This window comes from Asparagus officinalis, chromosome 6, assembly GCF_001876935.1.
Source record: "Asparagus officinalis chromosome 6, Aspof.V1, whole genome shotgun sequence".
Lineage (NCBI taxonomy): Eukaryota > Viridiplantae > Streptophyta > Magnoliopsida > Asparagales > Asparagaceae > Asparagus > Asparagus officinalis.
The window spans coordinates 30,005,299-30,018,188 of record NC_033799.1 but is presented as its reverse complement, the minus strand read 5'-3'; positions in this window follow the sequence as shown (position 1 = coordinate 30,018,188).

Sequence of the window (12,890 nt, the reverse complement as noted above, 5' to 3'; positions counted from 1 at the left end):
AATAGAATATAAGATTCTCGAGCATGATGAATGGGTTAGATATAACAAACTTGCAAAGTGCTATATTATGGCTTCCTTAGACCCTACTTTACAAAAGCAGCATGAAGGAAAGAAGACTTGTAAGGAGATCTTGGAAAGCCTTAAGGCTTTATACGAAGAACGTAATCGTACTGCACGTCAAAACGCTATGAGCGATTTGATGAACACCAAGATAGCTGAAGGTATACCAGTTCAGGCCTATGTTCATAAGATCATAGGGTACATAAATGAATTGGAATCTTTGGGAGCCGAGCTGGATAATGAATCAAAAGTTGATGCAATTCTTGTTTCACTTCCTTGATCCTTTAATCAGTTCAAAGTAAATTTTAGTATTCAAGAACCAAATCTCACTTTGTCAGAACTGAGAAATATGTTGCAGAGAGTTGAGGATATTATGAAGCAATATAAAGTTATAGTGATGATTACAGAAACTGTTAGACCGTCTAACTATAAGAAAAGAAATTTTTCTTATAAGAAAAAGCCAGCAAAAGGAAAGAAAGCTTCTAAGAAAGAAAAGAGGGATCAGACTGGTGATGAATGCTTCTTTTATAACAAGAAGGGGCATTGGAAAATGAATTGTAAAGGTTAACTTGCATCTTTAAAGAATGATAAATTTTTTGAAGGTATATAATCTCATTACTTAGTAGAGACTAATGTAGTGAGTTATTCTTCTTATATATGGTGTGTGGATTCCAGTTCATCTTCGCATATTTGCAATTCCTTGCAGGGGTACAAGGAAAAGCGAGAGCTTAAAGATGGAGAGATCACCTTAACAGCAGGGAGTGAAGCCTTAGTTTCAGCATTATCTATAGGAACTTATTTTTTGCATTTTGAATAAAGGGCATGTAATGGAACTAAAAGATTGTCTTTATATACCATCCTTTAGGAGAAATTTGATTTATGTTTCTAAACTTCGTAAAAATTGATATTCTATTTTATTTGGTGATACATCTACTATAAAGTTTGGAAATTCTATTATTACTCATTGTGAAGTTGAAAATGACATATATTATATATCAACTGCCCCTTAATTCTTATACAAATATTATTGAAGTTGATAAATCTCTTAAATGTAAGTTTGATCAAAGTAATCTAACTTATCTATGGCACTTAATGTTGGGTCATGTTAATATCGATCGGATCAATAGGTTGGTAAATGATGGTCCTCTAGATTTTCTAAAAGTAGAAAATTTTTCAACTTGTGAACATTGCCTAAAAGGCAAGATGACTAAATTACCCTTTTCAGGAAAACGTGCTAGAGCTGATGGTACTCTTGATATTATACATTCTGATGTATATGGTCTTTAAAATGTTAAAGCAAGAGGCGGATATTCATATTTTATAACATTCACAAATGATGCATCTCGATATAGCTATATTTATTTAATACATCATAAATCAAAATGTTTTGAAAAGTTCAAAGAATATAAAGTCGAAGTTGAAAAGAAACTTGATAGAAGTATCGAGGCCATCCAATCCGATCGAGGTGGTGCGTACTAATCTGAAGAGTTTAAGAAATTTATGAAAGAAAATATAATTGTTAGTAATTTGACATCTCCTGGAACACCACAACATAACGGTGTGTCTGAAAGACAGAACCAAACCCTATTAGATATGGTTAGATCTATGCTTAGTCATTTTCAGGTTCCTACTTTCTTATGGGTTTATGTATTGGAGACTGCAAACTATTTGTTAAATAGAATTCCTACCAAATCAGTTTCGCCCACTCTATATGAGATATGGACTGAAAAGAAATCAAGTGTTAGACACTTAAAGGTTTGGGGTTATCTTGTTCATATAAGAAAATAAATAATGGACAAATTAGAGTCTAGAACAAATAGAGGCCTATTTGTAGGCTATCCTAAAGAAAGTACTGGTTATTATATTTATAACCCCAGTGATCAGACAATGATTGTTAGTAGAAATGTGTTCTTTCTAAAAGATCAAATTGTTGGTCAATGATCTATAACTCTAGAAGAAGAATTGTCTTCTTCGAAAGGAGAGTTATCTGATCCAGTGGGAGAGACTCCAAACACCGTTGGAGATTCTATTGATTTAGTAGGAGTGTCAAGTGATAAAGTGAATGAAGATTCATTAATTAAATTTGTTGTTGATGCACCAATTACAACAAGGAGATCAAGTAGGATCATTCATCCATATGTACGGTACATGCACCTCGATGAAATATATTTGATGGAAAATAAAGAGGATAATGAAGATCCTAGAACTTACAAATAAGCTTTGTCTGACATAGATTCTAGTAAGTGGGTCGATGCCATGAAAGTTGAGAAGAACTCCATGTATCATAACAAATTATGGGTCTTGGTTGATACACCTATTGGGGTAAAACCTATAGGATGTAAATGGATATTTAGAAAAATATGAAGTTAACGGATATGTAGAGACATGTAAAGCTTGCTTAGTGGCAAAAGGTTATACTCAAAAGGAGGGTATTGACTACGAGGAAACCTTTTCTCCAATTGTAATGTTAAAGTCCATTAGGATCCTTTTAGCTATTGCCGCACATTATGACTATGAGATATGGCAAATGGATGTCAAAACAACTTTCTTGAATGGATATCTTAATGAAGATATTTACATACAGCAACCAGAAGGTTATGTATGTAAAGGTCAAGAAAGTATGATTTGCAAATTGAATCGATCAATTTATGGACTTAAAAATGCTTCAAGGAGTTGGAATATTCATTTTGATGAAACGATTAAAGAATATGATTTTATCTAAAATTCTGAAGAAGCTTGTGTGTATAACAAACAACTGAAAAATTCCATTGTGTTCCTAGTACTTTATGTTGATGACATACTACTCATTGGGAATGATGTAGGTATGATGACATCGGTTAAATTATGGCTTTCAAACAAGTTCTCTATGAAAGATCTTGGTCAAGCATCCTATATTTTGGGTCTCAAACTCTATAGAGATGGAGAAAAGAGGCGTATAGAATTATCACAGTCTACATATGTGGATAAGATCCTTAGAAGGTTTAGCATGCAAGATTTCAAGAAAGGATTACTTCCTACTAGACATGTAATCTCACTCTCAAAGAAAATGTGTCCTAAATCTAAAGAGAAGGTTGAGAGTTCCAGAAATATACCATATGCTTCGGTAGTTAGTAGTTTGATGTATGCTATATTTTGTATTAGATCTGACATATCATATGTTGTTGGCCTTGTAAGTAGATTTCAATTCAATCCCGATGAGGAATATTGGACTGTAGTGAAAGACATATATAAATATTTGCATAGAACTAAAGACTATTGTTTAGTTTATGATGCAAATGACATGAGCATTGAAGGATATACAGATTCTGATTTTCAATCCGATCCAGATGATAGAAAGTCTACATCTAGATATGTTTATATCATCAATAATGGTGCTTTTAATTGGAGAAGTCCTAAGCAAAATGTCACCACTGATTCTACAATCGGAGCAGAAAATGTAGCAACAATTGAAGCTGTAAAAGAAGGAGTATGGATAAATAAGTTTGTCTGTAAGCTTGATATAGTTCTTGCTAGTGTATTTCCTATTCCACTGTTCTGCGATAACAGTAGAGCTATTGCTCAAATTAAACAACTAAGGGCTCATCAGAAGTCTAAGCACATTGAAAGAAAATATCATCTCGTTAGAGATATTCACAATAGGAGAGATGTGGTGATTCAAAGATTGCTACAGTGGATAACATTACAGATCCTTTCATAAAACCGTTGTCGCAAAAAGTTTTTGACAAACATTTTTAAAAAATGGGAGTTAGGATTGTATCTGATTCGATGTGAGGACAAGTGGGAGATTGCTAGAGTAGTGTTATATGCCCTTAAACATCCAATACATTTTTATTAAATATTAATCAAGTTTTATTGTTGCATATGTTGTTTGGGTATCGTTTATATAATTATTATATTATCCTTAGAAATTATTTTGTTAGATCATGCACTGTGATGATCACTTGCTTGGAGATATGATCTAATTCAGAGATTTCTTAAATTTGTGCTTAACCTATAACTAGTAAAGGATGACTTTATTATAACAAATTATTATGCATGACAACGACATATGAGATGTGATGGTTGATCTCAGTTATCAGGAATGAAGATTCCCCGGGTGTATGTCATAAGCGCATATATGATATGTGTAGCACACAACCTTATTTGGATTCTCTAGGACGAGTCACCTAAGAGATAGAGAATTCAAATTATTATGTGGTCTCTTAGACTTGATGATATTATCATTTTCGATTTGATAATTTAGTATACTTTGATATGATGGTTAAGTTTATTTTACAAGTGCTATACAACCTGAAATGTTGGGTTATTAGATTTCATTTAGGAAAATGATGGATATCTAGATAGGATCCAGTATACTCATATTTATGAGTTAATTTATAATGCATATCCTATAAAGATATTAGATTCCCGTCAATGGGCGATTTTTGAAAATTATTTTTCTAAATTTATTTTCTTATAAAATAAAATATTTTGATATCTAAAAATAATTTTTATTTATGTTCATAGGATTGTAATTTTAGGAATGAGCAAATATGTGATTTGTCCTACTCAATAAAGTTGCCTAAAATAAATTGATAGTAGAGGGGATTGAATATAAGATAATATTACTCATGATATTTGATCCCATGTTATGGAAGAGCTTTTATGAATAATTAGTCGGATAGAGATTTGATTGTTAAATTAAAATTAAAATTTGATTAATAATTGGTTCTCGATATAGGACCAAATTGGTCTTGCTAATGTCATTAGAAAAGGTTTACATGCAATACAATTCTATTTTTATCCCAATTGTTATGAAAAGAATATTCTATATTTAAATGTTATGGATAGAGTTTTAAATAATTAATAATTATTTTGAAATTGAAATCTATAAGTCAGGTCCAATCCTATATATCAGATTCATATGTAGCCTTATGGAGAAGAATAAAAAAATAAAAAAATAAAAGAAAATAGATTTTGAGAACTTATCTCTTAGTATTGCTCCTCTTCGATGATGGGTGGATTTTAGTTGGAGCCTTTTTTCTATTGAGGAAGCTATTTTGTATTGATCTTGGGATAGATTATTAAAGAAATTCGAAAAGCGTTTCAGATACTCTTCTAAATTTTAATCAATTTCGATTAATCTACATAATATGCATTTTCCACTGTATTGTATGTTATGTTTCCTACAACATGTAGGCCATCATGAGATTCCTTTCGTTTCGTTCACATACAAATATTCAGTGACGTGAAGATTCCAAAAATTTTGTTTTGCTAGAAGAGAGAAACTCCGAAGGCAATTTGCTTGCTTATTATGAAATATAATTCAAGATTTCTAACTACACTAAATGATTTGCCCAAAATTTCCAAAACATTTACTCTCTAGTGTCAGCAAATTATAAAATATAGTTCGAGAATGATTTATACACATATTATGCACTCATATGGATTGTAAATTAAGAAAATAGTTTAGATCTATCAAATATCAAATAATATCCAAAATTTTAAATTAAGGAGTTAAAAGAATTCAATATCCCCAATAGTACACATATCCAAGTTGTGTGCTTTCCTAAACCTGTAAGAAGTTGAGTAATATAAAATGAACAACATAATTTATTTATTTTAAATAATTAGTTCCAGATTGCGAAAAAACAAGGAAAATCAGAAGGATCTCATATCATCCAAATAAAAAGTAAATTTCTCTTAGAGAATATTTAGTAATAGATTTTTAAAATTAATGTAAATGATAAATCTAAGGACAAATAACCCAAATCAATCCATTGAATAGTAGACTTGGTATAAATCCACTCTTATAAAATTGATGGCGTATGTGCCTTAAGTCGTGCTTTGTGTAAGGGCTAATTTTGTAAAACTCCCCTATAGCCATTAGCGGATGTCAGAAAACCACCCTCAACTATTTTAATTTGAGAAATCTCCCCCAAGTTTGGTTTATAAAATAATCCATCTCAACTATAAAAATGTCGAATTAACCCCATTGAATATTTCTCACTTAACCTCCCAAAACTAAGATCGCTCTAATCTATTATGTGACACTTATCCTTCGACCATAAAAGAATTACCTTGATTTTTTCTAAATAAAAGAAAAGAAAGCGATGTGGAGGGAAAATGCATCATAAATTGGCTGTAGTCCATTTACTATCAATTGAGGGTTTTTTTTAACAAAAATGAGTTTTTTTTCCAAAGAGGGCATTTCGTCTAAATCACATACTGAAGTAACTACGTTCAGGGAGTCTGGTGAGAGAAGTGTAAAAAGTCAAGGGAGTTTTTGTGGGACACACCAAACGTTGAGGCGGGTTTTCTAAAATTATTGTCGTGCTAAAGTTGACATGAATTATCTACAACACCCCCATAATTAGAGGTTTTTCTCAAATTAAATGAATTGAATGCATTTTCTAAGACAACCCAATACTTGAGGGTTTTTTAAAAATTAACACTTCTTTTAAATATGACTTATTTATATATTTATCTCTCAAATACCTAACTGATATTGATCTCTAAAATTATTAGCAATTTCAAAAATTTCAAGGGCTAATATAGAATTATTAAAGATTTAAAATCAAGGGACTAATGATATGTAAATAACCTTTAAATATTTGATCTTATAGATTACTTATAGTTCTATAAGATGTCCTTAGTTATACAAAGTTACCAAGTAGCATATAATATAATTAATTAATAATGATAATTAATTTAATTTAGTTAGGATTAGAATGTAATATAAAAGAAAGATGATATTGACTGAAAAGTTTTTCCACAACTCCAACTTTTAAAGGGAGATGATTAAATCACTCCAAAAGATTTAGTGAAAAAGTTTCTTTTTTTTTGGGTTACAAAAAAGCTCTAAAAGAATTGATTATTGCACATTATTACCAATGGGAATTAAGTAATATTTAAATATTACCTGGCCCAAAAGTGTAAGTTTCTCATACCAAGGGAGCTCAGCCGAGCCTATTAAAGAATTTGTTCCAAGCTATAATGTAATATCAGAAAGGAAAAAAAAGGATAATATTGATTATAAAAAAATTTTTGTTGTAAAACTAATGAAGTAGAGAAGAAAAGGTAGACGAGAAGTAGAGAGAAATTTTATTTCATTCGTTTTTCATTGCTATCTCAAAGTGAGGTAGGAAAACCTCTATTTATATACAAAATAAGATGATGATACATGAATCATATTAATTACTCATTCATGAACTTAGTCTTTCAAGAACATGCATTGTGTTATTCTAGGAAGAAGATTAATGTACTAGGGGAATATCAACTTCTTGGGAAACTAAATGGACATCCACATTATTTCATAACACTCCCCCTTAGATGTCCAACATTACACAAAGAATATGCTTCGTTAAAACCTTACTAGAAAAAACCCAGTGGGAAAAAACCCTAGTGAAGGAAAAAAATATACTATTCTTGTGTATTAGTTTCTCCCCCATGATTCAAATATCATTTGAGATCTTTCAACCTACGCATTCTAATATTTTTTACCAATTTCTCAAAAGTTACAGTCGACAATGTCTTGGTGAATAAATCTGCCAGATTATCACTCGATCGAATTTGTTGCACAACGATTTCACCATTCTTTTGCAAATCATATGTAAAAAAGAATTTCGGTGAAATATGTTTCGTTCTATCTACTTTAATATATCCTCCTTTTAATTGAGCTATACAAGCTGCATTGTCTTCAAACAAAATAGTCAGAGGATTTTCATTTTCAGGAGACAATCCACTATTCTTCCAGATATAGTGGATCATTGATCTTAGACAAATACATTCTCGACTGGCTTCATGAATTGCAAGTATTTTAGCATGATTCGAAGAAGTGGCAGCAAATGATTGTTTCGTAGATCGCCATGAAATAGCGGTGTCACCACATGTAAATAAATAACCAGTTTGAGACCTTGCTTTATGCGGGTTAGATAAATACCCAACATCAGCATACCCAAGCAATTTAGGTCGAGAGTTATAAGAATAAAATAAGGCAAGATCAATTTTTCCTTGGAGATAGCGAAAAATATGATTTATACCGTTCAAATATCATTTTGTAGGAGATGAACTAAATCTTACTAATAAATTCACAGGAAATGATATATCTGGTCTTGTACAATTAGCAAGATACATTAGTGCACCTATTGCACTGAGATATGGTACTTCAGGACCAAGAATCTTTTAATCTTCTTCTATTGGTCTAAAAGGATCCTTAGCAGGATCAAGTTACCTGAGAACCATTGGGGTACTTAATGGATGTGCTTTATCCATGTAGCATTGTTTTAATACCTTCTGGGTATAAACAGTTTGGTGAACAAAAACCCCATTTTCTAAATGCTAAATTTGTAAACCAAGGCAAAATTTAGTTTAACCAAAATCTTTGATCTTAAATTCTTTCTTCAAATATTCAATTACCTTTTGAAGCTCTTCAGGAGTTCCAATCAGATTAAGGTCATCAACATGTACAGCAATGATCATAAAATTTGACTCATTCCTCTTTATGAAAACACATGGACATATAAGGTCATTTGTATAACCTTCTTTGACTAAACATTCACTAAGACGGTTATACCACATTCGTCCAGATTGCTTGAGTCCATACAAAGATCTTTGCAACTTAATGGAGTATATTTCTCTAGGATTTGATTTACATGCTTCAGGCATGCTAAATCCTTCAGGGATTTTCATAGAGATATCATTATCTAATGTTCCATATAAATAAGCAGTGACTACGTCCATCAGATGCATATCAAGTTTTTTATGTACTGCTAAACTCACAAGACATCTAAATGTAATTCCATCCATTATTGGGAATATGTCTCATCATAATCAAATCCCGATTTTTATGAAAATCCTTGGGCTACAAGTCTTGCTTTATATCTCGCAATTTTATTTTTCTCATTTCTTTTCCTCACAAATACCCATTTATATCCTACTGGCTTTACACCTCCAGGTGTTTGGACTACAGATCCAAAAACTTCTCGTTTAGCTAGTGAATCTAATTCAGATTAGATCACATCTTTCCATATTGACCAATCATTTCTTCGCCGATATTCATCAACCGATCTGGGTTCATGATCCTCGTCATCTTCCATAATATCAAGTGCTACATTATATGCAAATGCATTATCGACAATTACTTCTCTTCGGTTCCAACACTTTCCCGTAATAACAAAATTTATTGAAGTTTTATTTTCTTCAGGAGTTGGCTCTTCAGGAGCGACCTCTTCAGGAGGTTGAATTTTTTCATTAGCAATATTTTGATCATTCAATGCTCTTTTCTTTCAAGGATTCTTATCTTTAGAACCAAGAGGTCTACCACGCTTCAGGCGTGTTTTAGATTTGTTAGCACTTTTAATTTGTCCTTCTGGGATATTAATTTTAATCAGAGTATTTTTTGCTGGAATATGCGATTTAATAATTCTTCTAGAATCACTAAAAGCATCCGGTAATTAGTTTGTAATTTTCTGTAAATGTATAATCCTTTGAACTTCCAGTTCACATACTTTTGTACGAGGATCAAGAAAGTCTAATGATATTTTCCAAGTAATTTCCTTTTTCGGTTGATCTTATAGCCCCCTAATGTCAGGAAATGTGATTCATCAAAATGACAATCTACAAACCTTGCAGTAAATAAATCACCTGTTAATGGTTCAACATATTTAATTATAGAAGGTGATTCATACCCGACATATATCCCCAATCTTCTTTGAGGGCCCATTTTAGTACGTTGAGGCGGTGCAATAAGAACATATACCGTACAACACAAAATTCTTAAATAAGAAATATTGGTTTCATGACCAAGAACTAATTGTAAGGGAGAATAAATATGATAACTTATCGGTCCAATTCTCACAAGTGTTGCTGCATGTAATATAGCATGTCCCCAAGCAGATAAAGAAAGTTTAGACCTCATTAACAATGATCTTGCAATTAATTGAAGTCGTTTAATAAATGATTTGGCTAGACCATTTTGTGTATGAACATGAACTACAGGATGTTCAACACTTATCTAATAGCCAAGCAATAATCATCAAAGGCATGTGATGAATATTCACCAGCATTATCTAGATGAATTTTCTTAATGTGATAATCAAGAAATTGTGCTCGCAATTTAATTATCGTAGCAAGCAATCTCGCAAACGCTAGGTTGCGACTAGATAATAAACTTTCATGTGACCATCTTGTTGATGCATCAACTAGTACCATAAAATATCTAAATGGTCCACATGGTGGATCTACAGGCCTACATATATCACCATGAATTCGTTCTAGAAATGCAGGGGATTCAGTTCCCACTTTCGTTGGTGATAGTCTAACAATTTTCCCTTGGGAGCAAGCAACACATGAGAATTCATTAGAATTTAGTATTTTTTAATTTTTTTAATGAATGACCATGTGAATTTGTAATTATTCGCCTCATCATTATAGAACCAGGATGTCCAAGGTGATCATGCCAAATCATAAAATCATTGGGATTAGTAGACTTCTGGTCTTCAAGGTGACACATTTCAGCTGCACTTATTTTTGTATAATATAAACCAGAAGATAGAGAAGACAACTTTTCTAATACGCATTTCTTCTCAGAAATGAATTTTTGTATAATATAAACCAGAAGATAGAGAAGACAACTTTTCTAATACGCATTTCTTCTCAGAAATGATATTTGTAATCAATAAGTATTCACCATAGAGAAGACAACTTTTCTAATACGCATTTCTTCTCAGAAATGATATTTGTAATCAATAAGTATTCACCATTTGTCTCATTCATCGTCTCGATATGATATCCATTTCGGTGGATATCTTTAAAACTTAGCAAATTTCTTCGAGACTTTTTCGAGAGTAGTGCATTATTTATGATGATTTTAGTTCCTTCAGGGAGAAATACAGTGGCTCTTCCGGAGCCATCAATCAATTTAGCACTACCACTTATTGTGTTAACATTTGTTTCTTCCATTTTCAAATGAGAAAAATACTTCATGTTTTTAAGTATGGTGTGTGTAGTAGCACTATCAATGAGACAAGTATTATCATCACTATTGTTTGATCCCAAATATTTTGCATCCATTTTTTCTTCAGGAAGAAATGACAAAGAAAATTACAAACAAAAGTAGATATCAATAAAGTCCATAAATTACAAAATTCATAAAGAAAATTACATAAAAGATGTGAAAATAACAAAATTTAAAATGTCGGGTATTTATCATAGGATCATTTCGCAACTTCAGGTTGCTCAAGGAAATCAGCTACATCGAGGTGCGTGATATCATCAAGATCATCATAAACATTGTTTTGATCAATAAAATTTGTCTCAGTATTTTTGTCTTTTCCTTTTAACGATGCCTGATAGAGGTCAACAAGATGTTTTGTCGTACGACAGGTACGGGACCAATAGCCTTCTATTCCACACCGGTAGCATATTTCCTCATAATGTTTCTTTTCTTCACTTTTCTTATCATTATTGTCTCATTTCTGGGAGTTATTTTGTCTTCTGCCACGGCTATGATCAATGTGATTATAAGGCACATATATGTCACGGCCTCGTCCACGATAACGGCTACGTCTTCGGCCTCCTCCACGGCCATGTCCACGCCCACGATCATAATTTTGAGATTTAGTTGCATTCGCTTCAGGGAATGGGCTAGAACCAGTAGGTCGGAATTCATGATTTTTTAATAATAATTTATTATTTTGTTCAGCCAAAAGGAGGCATGAAATCAATTCAGAGTATTTCTTAAATCCTCTCTCTCGATATTGTTGTTGCAGGAGCATATTCGAGGCATGAAAGGTGGAGAATGTTTTTTCTAACATATTGTCATCAGTGATATTTTCTCCACACAATTACAATTAAGAGGCAATTTTATACATTGTAGAATTATACTCACTGATTGATTTAAAATCTTGTAGCCTTAAGTGAAGCCAGACATACCGGGCTTTTGGGAGCACGACCAATTTCAGGTGGTCAAATCTCTCCTTTAAATTATTCCACATAGTAAGTGGATCTTTCACAGTTAGATATTCATTTTTTTAATCCTTCATCCAAATGATGGAGAAGGAAAATCATAGCTTTGGCACTGTCTTGATTTGATGTCTCATTTTCTTCCACAATAGTATTTTCAAGACCTTTTGCAGCAAGATGTATTTTAACATCTAACATCCAAGATAAGTAGTTCTTTCCAGAAATATCAAGTGGCGTAAATTCTTGTTTCGTAAGGTTAGTCATAGTGAAAAATGAATTGAATTGGAAAGAGAAATTATACCTCGAAAGTTTATCCAAAATATCAACACGTGCCCAACGATGAATCTAATGGACTTGAAGAAGATTGTTTCAATGGTAGAGTCTCGTGCTGATAACGTGTTGTAAAACTAATGAAGTAGAGAAGAAAATATAGACGAGAAGTAGAAAGAAATTTTATTTCATTCGTTTTTCATTGCTATTTCAAAGTGAGATAGGAATACCTTTATTTATATACAAACTAAGATGATGATACATGAATCATATTAATTACTCATTCATGAACTTAGTATTTCAAGAACATGCATTGTGTTGTTCTAGGAAAAAGATTAATGTACTAGGGGAATATCAACTTCTTGGGAAACTAAATGGACATCCACATTATTTCATAACATTTTTCTATAAGGGCCTGTTTGTTTCGCAAAAAAATATAGGAAGTGGGGGAAAGTGGGGGAAAAGAAAATATTTTTTGACGGTTTTCTCCACTTTCAGAGGTTTGGTTCGTCAAAGCTATAAAAGAAAGTGGGGGAAAGTATGAGTTGTCACTATATTATTGGTTGATGTGAGTAGTTTTTGATGTTTTCCTCTACTTTCCTTGTTTAGATTTTTTT